The sequence below is a fragment of the Apteryx mantelli genome, chromosome 3 (assembly GCF_036417845.1).
Source record: "Apteryx mantelli isolate bAptMan1 chromosome 3, bAptMan1.hap1, whole genome shotgun sequence".
Taxonomy (NCBI): domain Eukaryota; kingdom Metazoa; phylum Chordata; class Aves; order Apterygiformes; family Apterygidae; genus Apteryx; species Apteryx mantelli.
Genome location: NC_089980.1, coordinates 57,678,462 through 57,704,275, shown reverse-complemented (window position 1 = coordinate 57,704,275; position 25,814 = coordinate 57,678,462). Strand labels below are relative to the sequence as shown.

The 25,814-nt window shown below is 40.8% G+C and overlaps 1 long non-coding RNA gene across 1 annotated transcript; it reads left to right on the top strand.

Moving 5' to 3' along the window:
- The first annotated feature begins 9,954 nt into the window (after positions 1–9,954).
- Positions 9,955–23,904, top strand: LOC106487354 (uncharacterized). Its single transcript, XR_001293051.1, has 3 exons — positions 9,955–9,967; positions 19,542–19,598; positions 23,823–23,904. It is a non-coding gene; the product is annotated as an uncharacterized lncRNA (long non-coding RNA).
- Positions 23,905–25,814: the final 1,910 nt, after the last annotated feature.

Sequence of the window (25,814 nt, the reverse complement as noted above, 5' to 3'; positions counted from 1 at the left end):
TTGAGCTGAAGCAGCTGTTATTGCCTTAACACAATGTTTCCTGGTTTTGCTGATATGTATTTTAAGCTTATTACTATTGCAGTGCCGTTTTGTGCGTTTCCTATTTGAGCAGTTCCTGTTAGAAGCATGTATTGTTTGGGAAGACATGGCATTAATTATTATGTGAATTATTTGTTGTGTGGGTGCTGTGGAGAAATAGATGGGAACTGTTCCAAATGGTCTTTAATGAGTTCAGTCATCCAAGATCCTGATTTCCATCTCATAAATAATAAACTGTCCTCAATATGCTAATTCAAATTTGCCTTTAAATTGCTAATTTTAATTTTGCAAGGGAAATAATCAAGAAGAAAAAGTTCTGGAAAATGCAAGCCTGCCCTTTTTCTGTGGTAGAGCACTCAGAGGTTGCAGTATCTCATCCTATTCCAAACATTAAGTCCTGAGATAGTGATCATGTGGATAGGCTGGTAATGGTTTCAGTCCTTGTCTTGAAGAGTGAAATTTAAAATGCAGTGAATGAAAATATATATGAAATCTTTGCTCTGTAAAGGAAGGGGACTTATCCAGTGAGCTCTCTGCCATCTCCTTTTGATGAGATCTCCAGTCTCAATTTCCAGGCCTGATCTTTTACTGTTCAGGCCAATGGTGGCTAGAAGTGCTGCTCTGACAATAGACCTAGCCTCTGGCAAGGAAATAGTGTGTGCTCAGCAGTGACCCATCTGCTTCATCAAATGCAACATCAACAGTCTTTGAGAAAAGTTTCATCCAGTCTTGCAGTAGTGGGTGATGATTTTTCAAAAAGCCTTCTTGTATTTGCAAATGTGTGTATGAGGCATGAATGTACCAGGAGCCAGACTAATGATTTAGCACTTAGCTAACTATACGTATTTCTGCTCCAAGTGGGCAAATCATTACACTCAGAGAGCTGGATAGCAATTTAACAGTTAGCCATGAGATTATTCTGTTCTGAAAACATCCTTTTCATTCATTTTTTTTTCTCTCAGCACTTCATCTTCAGTAAATACATATCCTGATTTTACATGAACCTGTGGTCTCCCTGGCATGTCTGTAAGCCCAGGCTGTACAATCACACGTAGCACAGCATTGTAGAAATACTGAAAGAAAAGCAAAAGAATTTCATTTTGGACATGCATTAGCTGCTCACACATCATTCAAGTTTGTTAAGGTTCGATACCCGATAAATAGATGGGAATGGAAGGTTTGGATGGTCCTGCAGGCACATCTTACTGAACACACAGTCACAGAAATTTGATTTCAAGACACAAAACAGTGAAAAAATCAAAACAGGTTACTCTGTTTCCTGCCCTGGAAGGAATGGCAGCTTTTTGAAACATTAATATCCTCAGTCAGGCATTGCAAATATTAGTTCTCAGTTCCTTCAAGGGATAAAAAAGGATAAAAATAGAAGCCACTCTGAAACCTCCCAGAGGCTGACAAATGCATTCATTCATTTCTTTATAATGACATCTTTCATGAAGGCTTTAACACTGAAAATTCTCAGGGGAGTTTTCCTTTCCCCCCAATACTTTCTCACTTGTCCTGAAAGCTATCTGTATTATTGTAAGGAGACGGGGTAAAATAATTTCTGTAAACTCAGCTGTGCTTTGTAGGCTGATCTTAAACAGGAGGAAGGTTAATTCTCCTGTGAGCACCAAGAATGGGGCACTGCAAGCTGGAGTGGCATGGAGGTATCCTGGCTGTGGTGGGATGGCCCTTGTAGAGAGGGGATGGCTGTGTGACCTCTCAGCATAGTGCAACCCCTGCATCTCAAATCTGTGTATGTTCACGAGGGACAGAGACACACACTGCGCAAAGCAGATGTCAACTTTGCAGCAATTTACATTTCGCCCCCTATTCCTCTCATTTATATGTCTTCCCAGTTTGCCCATTTCCACTCTTAAGGCCTACATTCATCCCACTTAACTGAGATGACTTAGTTTTGCCCTCTGCTCCAGGGGGAGAGAGGGGCTCTTCCACAGCTATCAGATCTTTGGATTAACTGACTGCTCTCTGAGGAGCCCCTTTTTGTCTGTTGATTGTAGAGGAAAGCAAGAGTAACTACAGTCTTGTTTAGCTGGCTCAGTTAAATGTCTAAAATTGAGTGGGATGATCCTGACCTCTGTGTGTCAATCTGTGGTAAGTTTGGCAGACAAACAGAGTGCAGTCAGTTGCTTGATTTTTGTTATGCTAATTTTAAGGCCCTTCTTCATAATCAGAGTAATAAAGCAAAGCCCAGCACTTTGTCCGCATAGCCACTTAGAGTTAAAACTGCAGCCTGGAATGGTATCATTATTGCAGGTGGAATTCATCTGACCAAATGCAGACTGAAAATAGAGGAGATAAAGTGTACCCTGGAAGTATCTATTTCACTCTGCATGCTATAAAAGAACCGAGAGCCAATAGCTCAGGGGTAGCCACGTACAGCTAGAGATATGTAGATAAATTGCATCCACTCTACCTGCAGAGCTCCCTCTGGGGCAGTCGTTGCAGAGTGGAGGACTGGCCATACAAGTGAGCTAAGAATGTAGGGCTGAAGGGCACCACCTAACTCATCAAGTCAGTGCCTCTCAGACTGCAGACAGGCCTGCTGCAGACATGCAGTCCTGAGCACAGTAGCTCATCTCAACCCAGGATGCCACATGTTTCCAAGCTTCTCACAACAGACTCCAAATCTATGCTAAAAGACCAGAAGCCACAAGAATCATGCTGCAGGAGGACAGAAGAGATTAAGGGCATATTTTAAGTCCTCCCAACTAGCAGGAGATTTGCTGGGTGATGTTTGCAGCTGCTTCCAGGGAATGGACCATGCACTATGCTCCAGAGGAAGACAAGCAAAACCCAGTAGTCTCTGATGAGCTGATCTGGAGGAGAATTGCTTCCTGACTCAAAATCTGGTGATTAGCTCATTCCTGAGCACGTGAGCAAAAGCAGACAGATGATGGATGCTGATATCTCAAGGACCATTGATGAATCTTGCTGCTCTCAGTGACCACGTTCACATCCTTAACTGTCCCAGTGTGAAATAGATTACTCTATCTTAACTCTCTCTGCAAAAAGTTAAAGGGGGTGGGAAGAAGGTATATCGTTCATCAAGAACGTCAGTCCAGAGCATAACCATGTTTATTTAACTATGCTGGTCTAATTCTACTCCTACAATTTTCCATATACACAACCAGAAGAATTCCAGTGGGGGAGTTATTTCTTTTTCTCTTAGAAACAAAGCCTCTGCTTTATTAAAAACTGCTGCTCAGCACAATCTCTGATTGTGTGAAAGACAAATCTTTAAAAAATACGCTGTGATCTTACCTGATCCGCAAGCTGGAGGAAACATCATCAATATAATTTGTGGCAGGGTAATTGCATAGACATGGCGAGGTGTGTTGGAAACTCCTCTGAAATCAAACAGGCAAAAGCAAGACAGTATTAGCTGAAATAAGTGAGGATATTAGCTCAACAGCTGAATGCATACACATTCTTTTCAGAATAGGAGAACATTAAGTTTGCAGGTACTTAAAGTCAGCTGAGAGAAAACATGCTGATTATGATTTTCTGTCTCTAACATACCAGATTGCACAGGAGGCTGGTAACTACATACAAAGAATTTCAACCCTAGATCACTAGTTCGAGTGTGGCTTAGTAACTCAGTCACTAGTGTCTGAAGGCTTGTGGGGGCCTGAGGGAAATGAGTTGACATTCTGAAGTCGTTAGTAGACGAGAGGTGACATTCTACAAATGACCAAACAAAATTAATTGGTTCCTCTGCTGGTATTCTTGAAAGAAGCTAGTAAATGAATGGACATTGCCAGTGCTACTCAGGAGACCAAACTAAATTATCATAATAGACCTTTCTGGCCTAAAAATCTGTGCATTGCTGAGAGGTACTCCCTTTGTGTCAGGTTCGAGATATATATTAGGATAATTTAAGGACAAAATCCAGCTCATACTGTGGATAAAAATGTAGTTTGGCTTTTAAGGCAGTAATTCTGACCACTTTCACGCATTCTTTGCTTGCTCAAAGAAAACTAACCAAGCTAGACTGGCTTCTCTTCTTGAATAAAGGAGAATGTTCTTCTGCAATAAAAGGCTTCTCTCCTTGAACAGTACTTACAGCTGTAACTAGCAAGAATACTGGGGAAGCTGGAAACATCAACTTTGCCCAGACAACTAAAAATGTTTCTTTATATTATGCCAATGGTTGCACCTTCTGGAGCCTTGATGCCATAATGGGATGTGTTAAGGCTACAGATAATCTAAAGCTCCAGATCTGGAATTGAAGCTTCCCCAGCGTCAGAAGTGTTGGTGCTGGTTATACTCCATGTCTAGCTGCTTTTTAAGTTGCAAAAGATTTCCATTTCTAGTATAACACCCTGTAAAAAAGAGCATGCACTGAATTCTCTTGTTAAAATTCCTTTCAGTTTCTTAGGGTTGCTTTTTCTTTTATTAGTTAGGAATGGTAGGGGTTGGTGGAGTTTTTTAAAGGACCTTTTCAGCCAGGGTAAAATACATTAATCATGCCCCAAATCCTGCCTGCTGGCTGATAGGGTAGCTCTCTGTGCTGGTGTACAGGCCCATCAGAGCCCTGAGGGAGCTGTGTGCACATGTGGTTTATCTTGCAAGGATGGAGCACAGCTGAGAGATGAAAGTAAAAAGCAACAAAGTTCTGCCAGATGCACAAAGTAAATGAGCAGAAGGAAAACCAAAATTTCTCACTTTTGCTGTCACTTTCTTTGTTATCATCTTTAGATAAGTGTGATAGCCAAGTTAACCACATTGTCCTTTTTGTTGTCCTTGACTGTATTTGTATCTTTGCATTTATTGTTAGGTTTTGTCATGTTATTAGCTTCCAAGAGTGGTATGCCAAATGAGAGGTTTCTGCTCAATGCCGTAAGTCCCCTCCTGCCAATTTTGCATTGGCAAAACTCCAAGCAGGCCAAGTGAGTTTGGCTTTTTCCCTAAAAGTTCAAAATATCCTCACTTGTACCTAGGATCTTTCATGGGCTGCCACTTCGGATAAATCCAAGACCTTGGTTCTGGATTCTTTGCTCCATAAGGGAGATCAGGTTTCTTCCTTTGTGAGCCTGTGTCTGACCTGAATGAGAAAGAAACAGAAATGAGGACACGGTGAGTCTGGGAAAGGTTTGCTCACTAATGCAGCTCTTAGAGGACTTCACTCCCTTGCTACCAAGTGTTTTGATTCTGCCAAGTTTCCGGGTGAGAGCTGCAGGAGTGACAACAGAGAAGTAGGTCAGGAGTAGCTCTTGCAAATTTACTCAAAGGGCCAAGAGCACAGTTTGTGTAGAAGATGAAGAAAAGGAGGAAAAGGAAAAGAAGACATATTTAGACTTTGGGGTGGAGAGATGGAGAGGAAGGCCAGAAGTTTAGGTAGGGTTTCGTGCTTGAACTGTGATGTATAATTATACACCTGCTTGCAGGTTGCTTTCTTACAGTGTCTCAAAAATTCTTAAGTTTCTTCAACAGGGCTTTCATTGGCACTTCTGAATCTCTTATACTGCATTTGCTCTGTTAGCAGGAAGGCCTGTGTTCCTGGAGGTATTTCACTATACACTGGGTGAGCAATGTGCTGGTCTGCTGCATATACATTTCAAGTGTGTAGCTGCACCCCTACAGAGACCCAGGGAAAAGGAACAGCAGAAAAAGAAAGCATTCATACAAGATGGACAGTTTCCTTTGAAATGTGGTAGGCGTGTGATTTTTTTAAAGGGAAGAAAATCAATAGAAGGAAATTTTAGGTTGCAAAAAACACCATCTCCAGTGTTGTCTTTGGGAGTGAACTTTCAAAACACACCTCAGTTTGGGCAATACACACTACTTATCTAATACACACACAGTATACACCTCTACTTTTTATTCTCCTCAACTTTTTGCTGTGCTGGCAAAATTTCTTGCAAACAGCTAGTGTCATGAGATTTCCTATTTAGCGCACAATTTAACCCCTGATACACTGAACCGTAATCTGATTTTAAGCAAAATCTGACTACAGCTTTTTCAGCACATCCATAATTTCAGCTAGCAACCTGCTAGCTTCCAGCAACTGTTATAAACATGTACATTATATATGTATTTCTTTTGCTTTAAATTAAAATCCTTGTTAGTTGTTAGGGTTTTTGCTGTTCATTTCTCTTTGAGTGATTTTAACTTGTTTTTCACCTTTATTTACCTAACAATTAGAATACAGTTTTTTTTTAAAAAGTATGTTAATGTGATACAAAGTTTGAGTTGATATAAAAGTCCTTTTGCATATGCATTCACTCAGAGGAAGTGGGATTAAGAGAGGGATTCTTACCAGCATCTTCCTTTCATGAGGAAATTTCCCCTTAAAAAATGGGTTTGCATTTGGGACAGTTTCCTGCAGATCAGGCACTTTCTGCATTTGGTGGTATAAACCCATTTTCCTACCCTCAGTTAAACTGAATGTAGTCACTGCCTGTTGTTTTTTCCCTGTCAATAATTAATACATCAATTGATGGGCAATGAACATTTTATAAAGGCCATTTAAACAAAATGGAACATCTTCCTTGCATCTATCACTGAGAGACTTTTTTCTCTGTTCTGTGAATTCTCTCATTTTCCTTTTGAAAGTTAGAAATCTCTGCCAAGAAAGCACCAACAGGAGACTATTCATTATCATCATAATATACAGTTTTAAAGGAATACTGTCAACTCAGACACTACATTTCTGCCTGAAATGTTTTACCTCCTAGTGTTATGAGGACAGCATGGAATTTATAGAGAGTTTAAAGGGGATATATTTTCCCCTGTTTTTTACTTTTCCTTCATCCTTCTGACAGCATTTTTCTCGATACCTAGCCTCAAAGTTTCCTCTATATCCCATCACTGAGCTGCCTGTCCTTTTAGAATGAGGGCCTGAAATGCAGTTTTAAATATGCAGGTGCAGAACTCCAATAAACATGCAGGAGTTACAGGTGGAACAGTAAAGCTTTTTTTGAAATTAGGGCTGGGGTTTTGTTTTGATTCTTAGTTCATCTGAAAATCTTGGCAGTTACTCTTTAGACAACCCTGTGTTTATCTGGAATAAAGGTCTGATGTGGACAGGGGTAGTTCTCATCCACCAATTCCCGCCTCCTGCAGCTTCATGCTACAGCGTGACCCGAAGGCCTCCATAATGGCACGGATATATCAGGGAAGGTGCAGTGAGTCACGTGCTGAGACAGAGAAAGTAGCCGTCAGGGAGGGGTAGTGACAGATATGAGCTATGTATGTTTTGGGCAGTGACCACAAAAGTCCACTGTGGAAAGGCTTGGGACCATTCACTATATTCGTCTCTGCCATGGAAGAGTGCTGAGAGAGTAACATGCAATCGGTGGCCTTGCATGGTTGGCAGAACTGATCAGCCTAGTGAAAATCTTCCTGCATATTCCACTACTGTGAATGCGGAGGTGCATATTTGCTATCCTGACAAAATATTTTCTGCTCAAGTGGAAGTTTGAAATGCTAACTTTGTTTGCTTGGCCTTCATTTGGTCTTGTAGCATGGCTGTGAAGGTGCCATGGGCTGCTTCCAGATCCCTGGGGGTATCTGGCCCACCTGCCAGGTGCCTTTTGTTTCTGTTTGCATGTCATTTTTGCTGAGCTATTTGTATATTGTTGTCTGGTCCACTCGTAGTGATCCCAGAGGCAGTACTGGCACCTTAGCTGAGTCCAGGGTTTGTAACAGCTCTCACTGGCTGAAGATCTGCCCCATCATGCTCTGTAGTGTCCTGGCAGGAAAAGTCCAATAAATGAAATGAAATTTATAATTTGCAATATATGATTAGGAATTTCATTAATTTATCTCTTGGCATTTTGTGCTTGACTTTTGCATGCTTTGTAGATCAAATGAAACTTTCTGAGCTGCATTAAATTATTTTCTCTTTTTTTATGTTTTATTTCTTTTCCTCTCACTATTTTTTAGGGGAGTTTTCTAAGGGAGTTGTATACTCTTCTATTTATAAGCAGTATATAACAGTTTATGCACTGTTTTAGACAATGTGATATTTCTAGTGTACATTAACTTAATGTTCTTTATCAGTTACTCAATTGTGTTTAATAATCAGTTATGTACCATACTCAATAGGAGTTTTTTCTCAGAGAGTGCGATTTTTTTTTTAATACCTACATATCCCTTATCTTTCTCCCTCACTTTTAAAATTATCGTTATGCCTAATTTCTAGGTCATTTTCAACCAAAATTACGTGGCAGGCCAGTGAGGAGTTAAGATTTAGATAAAACAGAACTGATAAATGAATCACTTTTGGGAGGATATTTCAAAAATATTTGAAATCCTTTAAAGCACTTGTGGTCTTTTACCCCATCTAAGTTGGGAGTTACTTGGGAAGGGGGAGAAAATGAGTCTTTCTGTTTTTTTTTTATGATGTGTAGTATGATGTGTATATGGATTGCCTACTGATATGACTCCACCGTATGAACAGAGCAATGATCGTACTTTTCTCACAGAAGAATTTCTCACAGATTTCCTATATACCTGAATTTTGTTCCCCATCCCATTGCTCTCTCTTAATTAAATTTTATCATGAATTGATTACATCTAGAGTTTCCCATGGGGCTGTAGAAGAGAATTTACTTTTATTCTCATATCCGTAAAGCTTGTTGTTTAAATCTTTTCTCTCTCTCTGTCTCTTTTTTTAAGAAGATTTGCTGATTGCAGTTTGATTACCTGTTCAGCTTTTTACAAATTATGTTACTCTAATTGAAGCCTAGAAATAGAAATCCAATAAATGGCTCTAAGTTAACCTTATAAATGTTTGATTTTGTATTATTCTATTCATCTCAAGATTCTGTGTTATAGTAGATGATGCTTTTTAAGCCTCCAGAGAAAATATTACATTAAAAAAAGCAAAGCAGAATACTTGCATTTATTCAGCAGCTCTCCTCAGAGATTGCAAATGTGGACAAGTGCTGGGTTTACTGTCATTTTATAAATAAGACAAATGATATCTTGGTGGAAGCTAGGACTCTTTAAGTTGGATATTCAAAAAGCTCCTAAGGAGGTTCAAGGCATGAGTCTTATTCAAAGGCAGTTTTACACCAGCCAGAGATTCCTGTTACATGAAGGGGACTTTTTCAGAGGGAAAAGCAAATTCACTCTATGTATATCTCTGACTGAATTTCGCTGATGGGCAAATTTGGCTATCGACGACAGTAATGTGATATTCTTTAACACTTCAAGCTGTCCCAGATTCTCACTTCAGGATTAAGTTGTGCATAAACACTTGTCTAGCTGAAAAGGCTTTTCTTCACAGCCTGCTTTCCTGATGTAAGGCTCCAAGCAGAACTGTCCCCACAGAGGATGTCCCACGTGCTCACCTCCTTTCAGACAGCAGTGTTTACGTATTAGCTGTGTGCAGTGCAATGCCACCAAGCTAGCTGCTCTCTGGCTTTTCAGTTTTCAGTCCCCTGCTCCTCTGTCTTCTGATGTATTGTGCTGAAACCTTTGACTTCGCTGCATCTTAACTAGATTACTCTTGTGTCACCAAGGCCCTGTAATGCTATAAAGGCTGGTTAACATATATATGAAAGCCATGGCTCACAACCATGCTGTCTGTGACAGATGCTCTTGTCAAAGGCTTTGATCATGCAAAAACATTAAAAACTCGTAAGTGCTACTGAAAAGATCCTGAAACAGGACTAACAAGTAAAAAAAAATCAACATACTGAACCTCTTGGGTTTGGGATGGGAAAGAGTAATATTTTATTTAGTAAATTTTTATTTTTTGCTTCCTCCTCCACCTCACAGTGCTAAAGCAGTTAATGTCTCACTGGATTCGTGCCGAAGGCCTCTTGCTGCCAGGACACCTGCAATCAGTAGCTGATAATTTGGCTGGGAAGTCAAAGGCAAGCTACATGTGATGCGGAAACCACATCACTCCCTCTGCTGAATGCCACAAAACTACAAGGAGGGGCACCCTAAGGTATATCTCAGGGCGCATAGTAAGACATAGGGTGTATTTTTCCGGCTTATGTGCGGTCAGCAGTTATGTACAGAGGGTCTCTGTGGAAAGCATCACATCCCTCACAGATCAGAGGTAGCAAACTACCTGTTGTGGAATTGCGATGATGACGGCAATGCCGCTAAAGTGCACTGAAGGCCAATTTGCAATATGTTGTTTGTATTGTTTGCTCAGGCAATTATTATAATCCATTTGCCTGTAAATGTGCTTTCTGTTGTTATATCATTAATCTTAACAATGTCAACATGCTCTCCATATGCAGTTCAGTTTTACAACTTCACAGGGTGAGAGTCTCCTACCGGGGTGGGGGGGTGGGGATATTCGCTCTTAAAGCTTTACTGATGCCTGAGAAGATCAGCAAGTCCTAGTGATGGAGACTAGGTGCTTAGAGGTGCTTGCTATGCTGCAGCGGGAACTGAGAAGCCTTGAATCTGTCACTGCCTGACTGCTGCAAGGGGAGGAGAGTTTTCTGTGGGATGTGTGAATTCTAGTGGCAGAAGCCTGCATCCCCAGGGAGCGGTGGTATATGAAGGCTGGTCGAGGCACTGGTAGAGGCAAAGAATCCACAGAAACGTGGGGAAGTTGCTTCTTTCCTCCTATTACAGGTTCAGTGGTGTTAGTACCCGTGGAAGTGAGAGAGGAGATGAACCATATGCTCAAGGTTTTGTGCTTTTTAGAATGCTGTGAATGTGAGGAGGTTGATCTAAGGCTATTAACCCATAAAGCCTACAATAGAAATAAAAAAACCCAGGCCAACAACCCCAGACTGTTCTCTTCTGAACAGAGGTCCCTTTACATGAGTCAGACAGTATATAGAGAGTCTTTAAAATCAATTAAAATGTAACACAAAAATGACTATGTAAATATAAGCTTTTTTTCATCTCACAGCTCACAATATAACAATGAAGTGGGTTGTTTGTTTTTTTTTACTAGCATGTGAAAAAGCTTAATATTGGTTCTCTTACCTGCACATAAAACAGACTGGCCATTTCCAGGGGGACTATTGTCAGGAAGGTTCCTATGACCACGGGCATGTTTGCTGGTGACCCAAAGAAAGGCAGGGTCCTCTTCCCATTTCTCCTTTTGCCTCCTGCAGACTGATGCTCCCGCTTTCTTGCTTCGGTGCTGCTGGGGTCTGGGGTACTCAGCTGGGTGCAGCGCTACCTGCAAGGCAGGAGGATCGCTGTGCTGGGCCAACGCAGCACATTCCCCCCCATTTGAACCTAGCGTGATGAGTACTACTCTTAACCCCATGCTGTTTCTCTTATCAGCAGCAAAGGAATTATTGATGAGATTCTCAAGGCTGACTAGGAGACTCAGCTATATAACTGCCATTGAAATTAATGACAATTATGTGACTAAATCCGCCAACTAGCTTTGGAAAAACCAGCCTCTCCCTGTCTTGTCTCTTGTTTACTGGAAGGCACTGCTGTAAGAAGTTATAAAGCAGCAGAAGATGCAGTAGTATTCAGTTGCTGCAGAAGCTAAAGAGAATTAGATGCTCTTTTTGCCAGATCCCCAGCTGCCGTAAACTGGCTTTGCTCTGCCAAAGTCAATAGAGCTATACCAATTTACTCCAGCTCATGATTTGAATCTTTCAGGCCATATCAGAATATCTGCCATTTCTCTTTGCAGGCAGGTGAAACACTAATGAATATTGAACAAGATCTTGCAGTCGAGGGATTTTAATAAATAAAAATATATTAACAAAAATCAATGTAGGGCCTGTTAGCTCTTGCCAGCATTTGTTCATGTCTTCTCCCTGCCATTCCTTCTTTGTTCAGTGTGATTGCATCTGCATCACTATGGTAACTAATGAATGATTATTTAATTTACCAATCTCTGAATGCAGCAGTTTAGTGTTAAAAATATTCCAACACTGTCTGACATACACATAGGCACAAACACATACAGTCTGTCATGCAGGAAAAACTACAGGTGCTTGATATGCTTATTTTAGGCTAAATTTGTTTACCTGTCTCTTCAAATAGGACTGAAGGCTTTACCTAATGTGACGATGGCCACAAGCTAAACAGTAGGTGCAGATAAACACAGTTATGTTTTTTCATGTTCACTGGCAGTATGTATCAGCTGTCAGCCAGCACACCTGAAACAAAAGCTGCGCCATTTACATCCCAGAGGATTTTTGCCGAACTCCCTGGTCTTAATAGTTGGCATGTATCCACAGGAAGTTTTCAGAAGAAAACTGGTATTTTGTGTTTGAAAGAGCTAATCTGGAAATGTTGTTTTGGGAGGACTGAAAGGGGAATAATAATTATCATTGGCTTTTCAAAGGGACAGTGGGCCTTCAGCCATCTGAAATCTTCAAGAAAAGGCTAATCTGCAATTTCTGGAGAAATGCTAGGGCTGCTCTGTGTTGTTCCTGAAGGCTGATTTAGGTAGGGACTGATGAGAAAAGGCAGATCAACATCTACTTTCATCATGGTTTTTGCCAGCTCTCTACTTATTTCAGTGTTTTGATGAGCTGGAGGTTTTCAGGAGATCCCTAGGCACCTCGAAAGAGCTTTGCTTGGGGGGGGACTCAATTTTATTCTGTGCTACAGCATCGTGCAGCTGATTTGTAAAGGTCATTCTTTCTAAATAGTAATATACACCTGCTACAGGGGGAGCATGTAAAGTTTTGGTTTCTCTTCGCTGTGGCTGCTTGATGAAATGGGGTGAAAGAGTGAAGGGACGCTCCCCGAGGCCTGGCCGCCTCAGTAGCGCATCTTGCTCGAGGCTGACCGCAGTGGTTTGCCTGGGTGCGAGGAGAAGCAGGAGACTGCTGCTCTGCTGGGAAGCGCTGTTTAATGCTGCATGGTGCTCTGACTTGGCCCGTGTGGGAAAACACAGCAAGTCAGGCTGCAAAAACACCTCGCTGCCCACTAGCGCCAGGAGATAGCCAGCTTCTTTCCCTTGGCGTTTTCGCCATCTCTCTTGGGATACTCAAATGTAAAAATGCCAGGCTGCATGCAGTCGTTCCTGCCTCTTTGAACTGTAGCGTGCATGCATATATGGATATGCACACTGTGGTTGTAAGGGCACAACTCAAAAACAGCTGCTTTGTGTAAGTAAAACTGAAGTCTCCTGGGTAACTCTCCACTTTGCCCAGCCCCCATAGCAGCTTTTGACATGGTGGCTACGCTTCGTTGCCGTTTCATATGTGAAACAGCAGGACCAAGGACTCCTAACTCATGTCCTATTGTTGATATATAAGTGTGCAGTGATCCAGACAGCTAGATGTATTATTGGTTACATGAAACAATAACTGGTTGTACGATGGCCCCCGGTTAACTTGTGGTAAGGTGAAAACAGGGGCACTAAGCTAGAATGAACTGCTATATCCTAACACTGATTTAAGGCTAAAATGGGACCTAGATCCACCAAAACTGCAAAATTATGTGGTCCCTCTGCAACAAATGTTTCATCTCAGCGCCCATATCCAGGGCAGGCTGCTTTTAAAAATCTCATTCCTGAATCCTAGATTCCCATGAGCACGAAGCAGCAGAACCCTGGAAAAGACACAAAGTATAAACCATGCTACTCCCCACCTCCTGCTACTCTCTCCCTCTAACTCCTTGTTAAATCTGAGTCTCTGCTCCCAAATTCCAAGGAGCCTAATTTAATTTAATTTAATTTAATTTCTTGCTTTAGAAACCCCTGCAAATTAAGGACATGCCCATTATGTGCTGCACTGCAGCTCACCTGGAAGCTATTGAGTTTCCCAAAAGAAAATCATGGCCATCTTACAGGGATGAGTCATGTCTAGCAGCTGGGTGAGAGATGATTTTCTAGTTGTGCACAACTTCGAGGTTTCAGAAAAAAAACCCTTTTGTTCCCTATAGAGCTGAAACCAAATTCCTCATATTTTTGTGAAGAAAAAATGCAGAAAGGAAGAGAGAGCCCAACTTAGCATAGCCAACAGTTTATTAGTCAACTCACATCAGGTGTAAAAGATTCAACTTTGCCAGCCTCCAGCATTCCAGAAAAGTACTTTGACCACAGAAATATCAGGGATCTCTTTCACAATGTTTCATTTTTTATGCAAAATGGAACAGTGCCAACCTGTGAGACTGACTTCAGTAGGTAGTTAATAGCTTGGTGATTTATAGCACCTGCCTAGCACACAGGTGTCCTAAGTTCAGGTCTGTGAGAGCCCAGGACTTGAGGCTATTGTCGATTCTAAACCTCTCTTGGGTTTTGATCATAAATCACATCTTGGAGATGAGAAATCTTTTCTGACAAAAGTTTTGGCAATGCTGGTATGTTTCCCTGCAAAACACTTGTTTCAGTGACCTGGTATTTTCCGATAAGAGAACATTTCATTGAAGAACTTCTGAATATCTCTAAATGTTTGTCAGCACTCGGTCTTTCAAACAGCTCTGAAAAATTAAGTGAATTTGTCTGTATTTTGACTTGCAAAGTCTTTCGGTAGTTCTCAAGGTGCCCTTTTCAGGGTTGTCCACTTACCATTGCTTGGTAGTGTCTGATATACACCTTTGATATCTTACACCTTTAAAGGACTTTGGGACATGAGACCCTGGTGCACTGTGTAGCAAAAATAAGAAAAAAATGGAAAATTTACACTTCCATGTGGATGAAAAAAGAGAGGAAATAACTATTTCCTCCCATTTTTAAGTAGGGCTAATTAAGAGAAATATGTTAAATCCCTTGATGCCACAGAACGATTTGTGGCTGGCTGATGACAAAGGATGAACCTGGTGTTTTTTACTGGGAACCCCATATGCAAATGAAAAATGCATTGACTGTAAAAGCAGAGAGACGGTTCTAGTGTCTGCTGTGACGTCCGGCATTGCCCAGACCGAGGGATTCCCCTGCTGACCTTGTAAGGAAAAGACAAGGTGTAATGGGCACAGTCTGAAAGAGTAGCTGTTTTCTCTCCTAAGCAAGCTGCCTGATTTGTTTTCTCACCTGAGGAATCTTCCCTGCCTTCAGAGGAGGTCTGCTCAGAAGGCTACTGGGTATGAGATTTCTGAGCGCTTAACCAAATGAGAAAGGATGCTGAATCTTTAACAAATTCTTCCTTCCAACTGTTTGTCAGACACAGGAGATAAATAACATTGGCAGTCCCATCAAAGTGTTTTTGCCCAAGATAAGTCCTGTCTCAACTACTAAGAGATGTGGCATTTTTTATTTTGTCCAAGAGACTCGCTTAACCCATTCTTGGCTGCTGACCACAACCCATCATCTGTAATTTGTATTCCTGATTTCAGCAGATGGACATAGAACTGACTGAGGGCTATAAGAAAACATATGAATTTGTGAATGTGCCTAGCCTGAAAAAGACAAAAGCAGAAGGAGAATTTGATCTGTTTGGCTACTTCAAGGTACTGTACCTATAGGGAGAAAATCAGTCTAGGTAGAATAATAAAAGATACTGTCGGCAGACTGAATCAAGGGGCAAGGAAGCGCAGTCTTGGCAGTGTTGCTATAACCACTGACCAGAAGGTTGTTTCCACAGGACTCCGCTGCTTGCATAAACCAGCAGTGGATTCAAGGGAAGAGCATTTCCGTCTCCCCAAACTGTGAGCGTCTCTGCTGAACAGCAGCGACGCAGGGCAGCAAGGGCATGGTGCTTCAGCCCAGCACGCGGGAGATCTGCTCAGCTTGTGCCAGTAGGACATTTTAGCGCAGACGTGCTGTCGCCCTGCACTGGCTGCACTTCCCCTGGCTCTGGAGCTAGCCCAGGCTCCCTGGCTCAGGCGTCTCCGCTTCACACCTCTGCCCGCAGCGGAGGCATGTGCTCGGAGACGAGGCAAAACCTTTGGGGGACTGCAGCTCCCACTGCTCAGGGGAATTGCCTGCATGCACACATGGGTATGTTGTTGTTTTGTGTAACAGGTGGGTTTGTGCCTTGAAATCAGGCCTGAAATGATGTCTCTGTGCCATTGGTTTCTCCCTGGCCTTGTAAAAGAGCAAGCTCACTACCTTACATGTTTTTATCTTTAGTTAAATATCTTTAAAGCATATCCTTACTTAACTATCTTTACTTAAAAATCCAGTTTTCTTGAGTAGAGTCAGCATTTTTAGTTATTTTAACAACTTAGGAAGCCCTGATAAAACATGAACAAGGGCATAAGGGTCCTTTTACTCTCCAAGTGCCAGCTAGCAGAGAGAGGCTTTGTTTGTGAGCTGTCTGAAGTAGCCAGGGACACAAGAGAGATGAATAGGCTTTAATGTTGTTCCTCTCAGGTGTCACCTTCAGGTGACTTCTTATAAAACTGCTTGGGGTTCTCTCAAGCTAAGATCGCTCCAAGGCAACACTTTTGATCAGGCATGACAGTGAAGTACATCCACCAAGGCATAACGCAATATGTGTCCTGCACAATAAAAAGCAGTTGGATCCAGGGACAACCTGCAGCAAATCAATATGGGCTATAAGACAGTGGTGCCTGCTGTCCCACAGGCATCCCGCGGCAGCTGAGACGTGCTAGTGACCTTCCACATCGCCAGCTGCCAAACTGGGGTGCAAGTTTCAAAGGCAAAAGGAGCAGTGCTCTGAAATGCTGGTTACATTTCATCTGTCTGTTGGACTTTCATTTATTTTTTAACACTTCAGCAAGGAACAGCTTTGCTTTGCTTTTCTCCGCCCATCACTGGCAATCTATTATTGCCTAGTGTGAAAATTTTCAGTACTCTTTTCTTTCTTGTTGCCAAGTACAGTGACAGGGAAAGGGGGGGCAGACTTAGTTTAGTGGCAGTCTCTCTGTGCCTCCAGTTCTTTGCAGGATGGGGAAATGACACTTACTTTTTTGCCATCTTTCGCCACATCATGTTGAATTGCCACTCTATGCTGAGAAGAAATAGAATCCACCAGTGGATTATAGTACTAGAGTGTAAAAGCCTGAGCCAGTATCCTAGCTGATGGGAAAAGGACTGTACTGACAAACTGGGATAGGATATACTAAGCACGAATAGGAGACAATGTGTGATTTAAACAGTATTATGGTAGTAAGCTTGTTACAGCCGTAATACTGTAACATCATAAGGCAGATAAAGTTTGTGAATAGAGTAGTATTTTTTTAATAGACCAATAATATAATTAGAAAAAAAATAATGGACAAGCTTTTGGACACATGCTTTATTCATGTTCTGTGTGCCCCAAAGCTTGGGTATTTTTCTAAATATGGTGGCTTTTTCATTAAAAGATATTGACTTTACCCACAAAATTTCCCTGGCTTAATGTAAACACATGCATACAATTCAGATCTTGAAAGAAATAAATCTCCCTCAAAAACAGGGAGAAAGGCATCTGTTTCCCTTACAGCTTATGAACATGAGCCATGACAAACATGTGTGCACCCAGGCAGAAATGTCACCTCTCCCTGATACCAATGGCTGTTTTTTTGAAGGAAAGCCCTTAACATGCACATGTGGAAATGGAAAGTCCCCAGGAAACAGAGAGAAAAGGGATGTTCATCGTCAGTCTGAGTCAGTTTGTCAAACAGTTGCTTCCAGATAATATAGTCCATTATAAATGGTCTGAAGGAGTAGGGTAATTTTTAGCAGAATTGTTGGATTAGGTCTTTTGGATGAGCTAAATAATTTGAGAGCCCAACAACATAGATGTGATCAGGAGGAGACTGCAGCAAACAGCATGAGTTACAAACATGAAGAACTTGCAAGATCTAAGCCAGAGAGATGCCCAGTTATCAGCTCTACCAAATACATAGCAAAGCAAGGGCTGTGTCACAACTTCCAGATCAGCGCTGCTGGAAATTGCATAACCTACAGCCAGTCACTGGAATCTCCCCTTCCTCAGCCTTGCCATTTAGTCCCATATGTAACTGCTATATTTCTGTCACATTTCCAAGCATTTAAATAGAGAGCCTCCCCTCAAATTGACCAGTTTGCCAGAGACGGATGCCCACCTCCAGGTAAAAAGGTGTCTTGGTGCCCCAAAAGATTAACTTAAGGGAAATGTACCCAGAGGTACATATCTGATATGCAGAAAACTGGAAAGAAACGAAAAGGTAGAGCGGCTGTTTCATGGGTTGCAGATTGACTTCTTTAGTGACATTTTCATTAACAGTTCTTGCTGCCAAATGTCATGGGTTTCTCCCTTTAGAGCTCTCTGCATTATTAATGAGTAACTGCATTTGGAAGTGGTTTACATAAAATATCTTTCTCTCATTGCCATAGACTCTATGCTAGGCCAGAGAGAGAAGGAGAAAGAGAGTAAGTGCACTCTGTAAATGAAGAGCAGTTTTGTATGTTGTACCGTGAGAACCCAAGAAAAATAACCTCCCCAGAATATTTCCCAGCTCAGAGGCAGTGCAACACCAAAATGCATTGTTTTATACATGTCAGCACAGAGCGTTGTGGTGGAAAGGCCAGGATCGACTGACTCAGGTCAACACTGAAGAGAAGCTGTAGACAGAGTAATCTTAGCTTCCCCTGAAGGGCTTTTTCTGCATGTTTTGCGTCATTTTGGCAGTACAAAGTGGCCAGGGCCAGGGGATCTGATCATACTTGGTGGTAGGTCAGGTTCCAGAGTGACACTCATGTGAAAACATGATAAGTAGAAAGCAGAAAATGAAATACAACTTTTTTTTCAACTTCAATAAAAATTTATGCATTTAATTTCTCTCTAAATACAACTAAAACTTTATATTATGGCTTTTTCTGTAAGTTGGATATTTGACAGCCTGGACAGTTTGCTGCTAACTGATAGCCTGCATACCTTTTTGTTATAGATTAAACGGTTAATGTTGACTCACACAGCTGTGGTAAATTAATGGGAAACTCACAGAGCTGAGACTGTGCTTTCAAAGTGGATTCCAGTTAAAGTAGATATCGAGATGGATCTCATTAAGTTTAGCTTTCTAAAAATTAGTCATCTAAGCTACCCAGTGCATTCTCTCCTAGAGGGCAACAGTGACCTCCAAAATGTCTCAACTCTCTTATCTAAGCCACTTATTTTAAGATGAGATTGATTCTTTTCTGCAGGTCCCTGTCACTCTCCATTGACTATGGAGAAAGGTATGGGTGACTTAGCTTAGACTTACATGGCTCCTTTTTAGATACCTTTGTTAGATTAAATGAATTCTTTCAGTCTGCATATCAAAAGCAGAATAAATGCTATTTTCTAAAGAACTCCAAGGGCTAGCTTGGTAGGTTCTGTTGTGTTTTGTTTTTTTTTTAACAGATGATGGAATAGTTTGAAAATAGCAGTAAGGTTGCCATGAGTTTAATCACATTTAATAAATAACTAAGTAAATATATTTATACATAATACATATATTACCTTGAATAGACAAAAATAATAATCTCTTGCCTGTTGTGGACACTTGTGCCTTTGAAATTATGTGGGCAGACACAGTCTCCAACAGGAGTGTTTTGAACTTCAATTTCTGCAAAATAACCTCTCAGACCAGCGGGGAGTTACTTACAGGAAAACAAGGCATCATTTATACATAATTAAGTAAAACCTTTCTGTTTCCCACATCTCCATGGAAATAGATTTGTTGCTCAGCTCATTAGAAATAAACATTCTGCTGTTTTTTTCTGACAGGAGAACCAACTTGACAATGTCCTTAAGAATCAGAGAAGAAATCCGAGACTTTAAAAGGTAAGGTTTTACTTTGTAAACCCTGGCTAATTTGATAGTTAGAAATTAAGGATTGTGGATGAAGTTCTGGAAGAAAGCTTACACTGGAGCCTGGATGTATCTCTTAGAAAGTGCCAGTTAGAATTCAGTTAATGCTTTTTAATTCATAGATTTGATTTTGCAGAAGTAGTAAGGAGGGCAGCCTCATGTTCTTCATTATGTTGTCTTCTGTGAAACTCTGCAGACCAAAGTGATTTGTCCACATTGGTTTATTTGCTGAGTTGGGGCTTGTGCTTGTAATACTGCAATCAAACTATCCTTTCAGCACAATACATTATAAAAACTGCAAAACATTGTGGTTCACATTTTGCCTTTCTGCTGTTTGCTTAACTTCTATGTCAGCTAAAAAAACATCAAAATCCAAAAGGTAAAGCAACCCTGATTTTCCTAGGGAACTGTGCAGATCAACGTTTCTGAGAAGCTGAGTGAAATATAACTGTAAGATTTTGATTCTTTAAATAGCCTTGATGAAATGTTAACAGTTCTTCTGTACCATATCTGTAACAAAGCTGGAAGATTATGAGTGAGACTTGGCTTCAGCAAATCATATTGTTGTCTCTTAAATTAGTTCTGCTGTGGGCATGGTGCCCACAGTTTGCTTAATCTTTTAAACCTTTTCGGGTAAATTAATATTTTGGACAATGATGAATATAAATAATTTACATCTACAGCTTTCATGTTGCATGTTCACTGAGCTGAATTTACAAAGGCATCAAGCCAGGATCTAATTCCTGGCTTTATTAGGTTATGAAACAGAATCTTCCCAGAAGATATAATGTCCTTAAGCTATAACAGCAGCAGCAGCAACAGACAGACCTTAATGCTACTGGACCTAATGGAATTAGATTTCATGTATACTTAATGAATGCAAATGCCACTTAATTTTTACAGCTTGAGCTGTAATACATTGCATGTGACACATTTGCTACTGAAAAAAATATTCAAATGTGTGATTCTTACACCCAGTGTCCAATTTCAGCACTGTAAAATGTATCCTCTTAGGAAAGAGAGACTGAAGAAACATGCCAGCAAAATTACTGCATAATTTAAAGCAGCCACCAAAGACAAATGTTAAAATATGCACTAGGCAATTACAAGTGTTGTATATGTTTTATTCTCCTTTGCTGCTGTTCAACAAGGAGTAGTAAAGAGATTTAGAGGAAGTGGCAACCATAGCAACAAGGAATTTTTGGTTCAACCTGGTGCTGCATAACTTCTGGCAGAGAAACTCATTTCAGGATACTTTGTCAAGTGTTGATTCTTCCAAAAGATATGTGCAGCGTTTTCAGTTCTGCCTGTCAGGCACTGGCTCAATAGAGATATGTCAGGGCCAAATTCAGCCCAAGCATAGTGGAGTACACAAGAGCTGGTCATGATACTTGTTCAGCGCTGTTCCTTGGGTTTGTTAATTATCAGAGGTAACAAAAGTCCCATTCTGCTCTCTGTGAGGAAGGGGAGAAATAGATGTGAAATGTCAGAAGGATTCCTTTTCCTGGCCAGTCCCCTGCTCCACGTGGCTGTGGCTGCAAGAAGTCCCATGCAGGGCCTTGCTCCTCTAACCAGATCACACCAGCTACGCTCTTCTGGGGGGGTATGAAAGTCCCCCTCAAGCACAGCTCCTCAGTAGTGGTAATTACCAGAGTGACTGTATCCTTAGACCATTATTTGTGCTTCCTGGCACATCCACTTTCCTTGCAGAGAGCTAAGTGGACATTGACCAAAGGCCTTGAAAATACGTCAGTGAAAACTCAAGGGAAGTATGGGTGGTGCTCAGAACTCAATTATGTATGCCAAGAACACAGAAATTATATTCAGTTGATGGAATTTTGGAGGTTTTTCAAAGACAGTCTAGTGTTTAGTCTCTGTACATTTTAAAAAAGATTGAATGGGTAGGCAGAATAGTTCAACCTGATGGCAGACATTTAACCGTGGAGAAGTCTGCCTACTGATCACAAGTAAACTACGTGAAGTCAGAAGGACCTGGGACTCTCTTTTAGGTGAAAAAGTTGACCTCTCCATAGTTAGATAGCAAAATGAAATGTCCATTGCTTCTTGTGACAAAAAAATCATTTGTGCAGTTAATTCTGAAATGAAAACAGCAACAAGGTGACAGGAAAACAGATACTATACAATCTAAAAGATGAGATCTAGATTATTCCAAAGAACATGTTGGAAACAACTGTCATTGAATGCCATTTTTTTCTAACTCTATTGGAGGTGATCCTCCTACATTCCTGTATAAGATGGAGCTGTTCCACACACTGACTTAGAGCTGGTTGAGGGCTTTCTATTTTTATTTCATGGCCCAGACACATACTCCAGTGGAGGAACTGAGGTAAATGTAAGCCTATTACATTAATAGTCTTATTTTTCTTAATCTTTCCTTATGGTCACTTTAGCCCCAGGCTAAAACCCATGACATGGCAAAGGGCCCCTTGAAAGCCCCTTAGTCAGATATTAGCTCATGCCCTTGAATAAGCAGCTTCATGCTCCCCAGGGGAGTTGGACTCCTTGGTCACTAACCAAAGAACTCTTCCACTCTTACAAGTGATTTGTGACTCGCTCTTTTCCAGGCCTGCAGAATTGGGGATAGGTTTCAGAAACGATGCACGTAAAGTACAAATTTGGCCATTTTATCTAACACTCCTTTGAAGGTTATTTGTTGCAAGATGTTGTGATAGCACATAGACCTCCTCCACTTCATTACACCTTATTTTGGTATCCTGAGACTATAAAACTCTTTTGTAAATTGTCTGGAAACAGCTATGGCTGACTCCATGTCCTGTGGGGGGAAACATACTGCCTTTTGGCAAGACATATGAAGTTATCTATGGTCAAGGAAAAACATTCTTAAATACTTTATCTCCACATATGTAATTGCTGTATCAAGTTACAATAGGAAGAAGTGGAAGAAAAATATTGCCTTCACGTGTAAAAAGATGGATATTTAGAAAGGAGGGAATTAAGTGAAACAGAAATCTAGGATCTGCTACTTTTATTTTCTTCTGTGACTCCATTTTATGTAGAGCCTGGGGGAAAAAAAGAGCAGAAGGTGGGTAGTATTACTTGAACAAAGTTCCCAGTAACTATTGCCTGTGGACAGCCTTTATATTGTGCAGAGTGTTTTCCTCCACACCCATATTTTGTTTCTTGCATATAGCACTTAAAGTACATCCAGCAGTGCTATACATCTGCATAAATATTTGATTACTCTAATTGCACGTGCTGCCTACACCATACTTTGACCCTTGGGCATATAGTGCAAGTAAATGTGCATACCAGATGTATATAAAATGTTAAGGTGATCAGGGAGTGTGTGAGATTGCCTGAAACATCAATTTAAAGGAAAAGCTCTACTTGTGCTGAAGTCAGAAGAAAAAGATGTTCTTGTTTTATAATTAAAAAAAGAGAGTTACTGTGTTACTGTTCAATGATTTCACATTATTTGTTAAATTAATGTGAAAATCATCAGTTTCTCATAATCACTTCCATTCTAAACACCTGTCCTTCAGGGAATTGCTGGCACATGAAGAAATCTTGTCTTTAGAAACAAGTTAAGGAAATGGTTTGGGACATAGGTTAGTCTAAATACCATTTTGGTTCTGAGCAAAAATATTGTTCTTCATGGATTTAATTTACCTTGAAGAGAGCTGAACTATAATTACAGCTCCGAGAAATATATACCACAGGATTGCTATCTTTTTTTTTCTGGTAAATATAATTTTTCATTAAAAAAAATCATTATTTTGAAAGCACTACCTCTGAAAGCGTATCAGGAGAGTCTGTTCTTCCTGAATCACTGAAAAATTGAAATGCTGCCACTGACAAAGAAAAATCTCATTTTTTCACTTCCTTTCCACATCCATCTTAACAGCAGGTAACCTGAGATCATTTTTATAGGTGGGTAATAAGACAAGGATTTCCATTCTATGGAAAATTCTGATACTTTTAATTTTTATTCATCATGACTTGGAATGAAAAGTTGAGACATTTCAGGGAAGTCATATTTTTTTAGAAATGAATCAACGTTATATGGCCTTTAGAGTCTCAAAATTACACATGCTGCTTGTTTAACTGAAATACTTCTTTTCATCTTTTCTTAAAAACTTTCATGTGTCCAGCTGAGATTCAGTGTCTTGTGGGACTTTTATTTCCAGCTCCTCTGCTCTTCATTTTTCTCTGCAGGTGGAGCTTTTTGTTTGGGCTGAACCTGCTAGGCTGCACCACAGACATGCACTGCCCATCCAGGTGCAATGTTTCAGCTGAAGGGGCTGCCTGAAAAACTGCCCTCTTGGGAAGGCTTAGGCTGTGCTGAAGTCTAGTGTGCAGCACTGCAGCGATTCAAGTGGACACAACTCCGTGCTCAACTGACACACCACAGGTTCGTCTGACATATTTCTGACTAGGCTGACATGATTTGAAGATATCGTGTTTTCCTGCTTACAAACATCCCAGTGTTGCCTCCTTAATAGAGAAAGCAGAGCATATCCTCCTGTATTTCAATGTGACTACTCACCGAGAACTGCCCTTCTCAACCCGATCAAGGGAAATGCCCCACATTAAAAAAAATGACAATACCAGCTTTCCAAAAAGGTGAAAACATGTCTAAAGAATGGAATGTACTTTTTTAAACACATCTAAGATAATCTAGGTCAAGCTCTTGGCCTTCTGTTTCTGTATCTTCCCCTTCAATCTGTCGTAGTATCTGGGGCCATTATCAGCATGAGGCATTGCAGGTGGGATCCTGCTTGCTCATCGTGGGAAGTACCCTGTCTCCACAAGCTGAGCGGATCACCTGGCATGTCTTTTATCATTATGGGGAGAAACAGGCCCTTTTATGGCATGATTCATTTGCCTTTTTTAGACACCGTGTTAAGATATACACCTCATGCCCTGAATGTGTCTGTTTTCTCCACTGTCTGTTGAAGGGATTCAAGGCAGCTATCTCAAGGTAAATGTCTGTGTTTTGCTAAATCAGTCAAGGAGCATGTGAAGGTACCTCCCAACTCCAGACATAAGGAAGTATGACAACTATTTTAAAATTGGTAACAATCCATCATTATAAATGCTTCACTAAAATTGGTTTGTTACTTGTTATACTTTGTTATATTGACATTGTTATGCTCTTAATGACATTCTCTTAACCTGAAAAATGTTAATAACTGAATAGTGAGCCTTGAATCCAGAAACCGTTACCTTATTTAAAGCTGAACATTTGCCTTCAGCCTCAGCAGCGCTTTGCATTTTATACTAAAACTAGCTGGATATATGAGGCTGCTGCCCAGTGCACTAGGACACTCGTGAGTAGTTTTGCCAGACATCTGGTTTCTAAATGGCCTTGCCTGTTTTACAGAGAAGCATCCCCAACCCATCAAAGTTCTTGCACATACATCCATAAATCTGAGCAGGTGCAGTAATATCCTGTCTGAAGTTGTTATGATTTTTTCATTTGTTTCTGAAGGTGGAGCCCTGCATGGCAGGTCAGAGCTAAACTGTATGGACTGACAGGTTTTCAGGTTTTTGAACACAGAGATGAACTTAGCAGCTAAGGAATGTTTTTCTGTCCCTAGCAGAAGACTGACTTTAAAATGAGGGAAGGGGCAGAGAGGTTGGGTATGGAGCCTCCTGGAATAGTAGGCAGAGATTTTTTTAAGCTAGGAAGCTACCAGCTGATCTTCATTAGAAGAAACAAGATTTGGGGAACAATTCAGCAATTTGCAGGCAGCTAGCATCGTTTGAGATGCCTTAAGAGTATTCTGCTTTGCCTTCACTTCCCTCTGAAGAAGGGCAATAGCCTTCCAGAGGTCCTGTGTCAGATGTTACCTGGATAGCTTAGGATTTCTCAAATGGTGCTAGATACGCCCAACATACTTTGCATCTCATCCTGACAAAAAAATCCAGAGTTCACTGCTTGAGCCAAAGAATCAACAATATAGCACCTGTGAAATGCTCTTAAGTGGTTGCCTTTTTGTATAGATATCTGTAATTTTCTTTTCCTATGTTAAAAATCAATAAATGCGAATGTGATTTGAGTGAATTCCTATGCAGATGAATAATCTGCATGTGCCAAATTTGCAATCTTTGCTTGAGAATTATAAATGCTTGGGGAGATAAGAAGTTTTCTGGCGCAGTGGGAGGGGACAGACAAACCTCTGAAATAAAACAAAACTTTTCAAG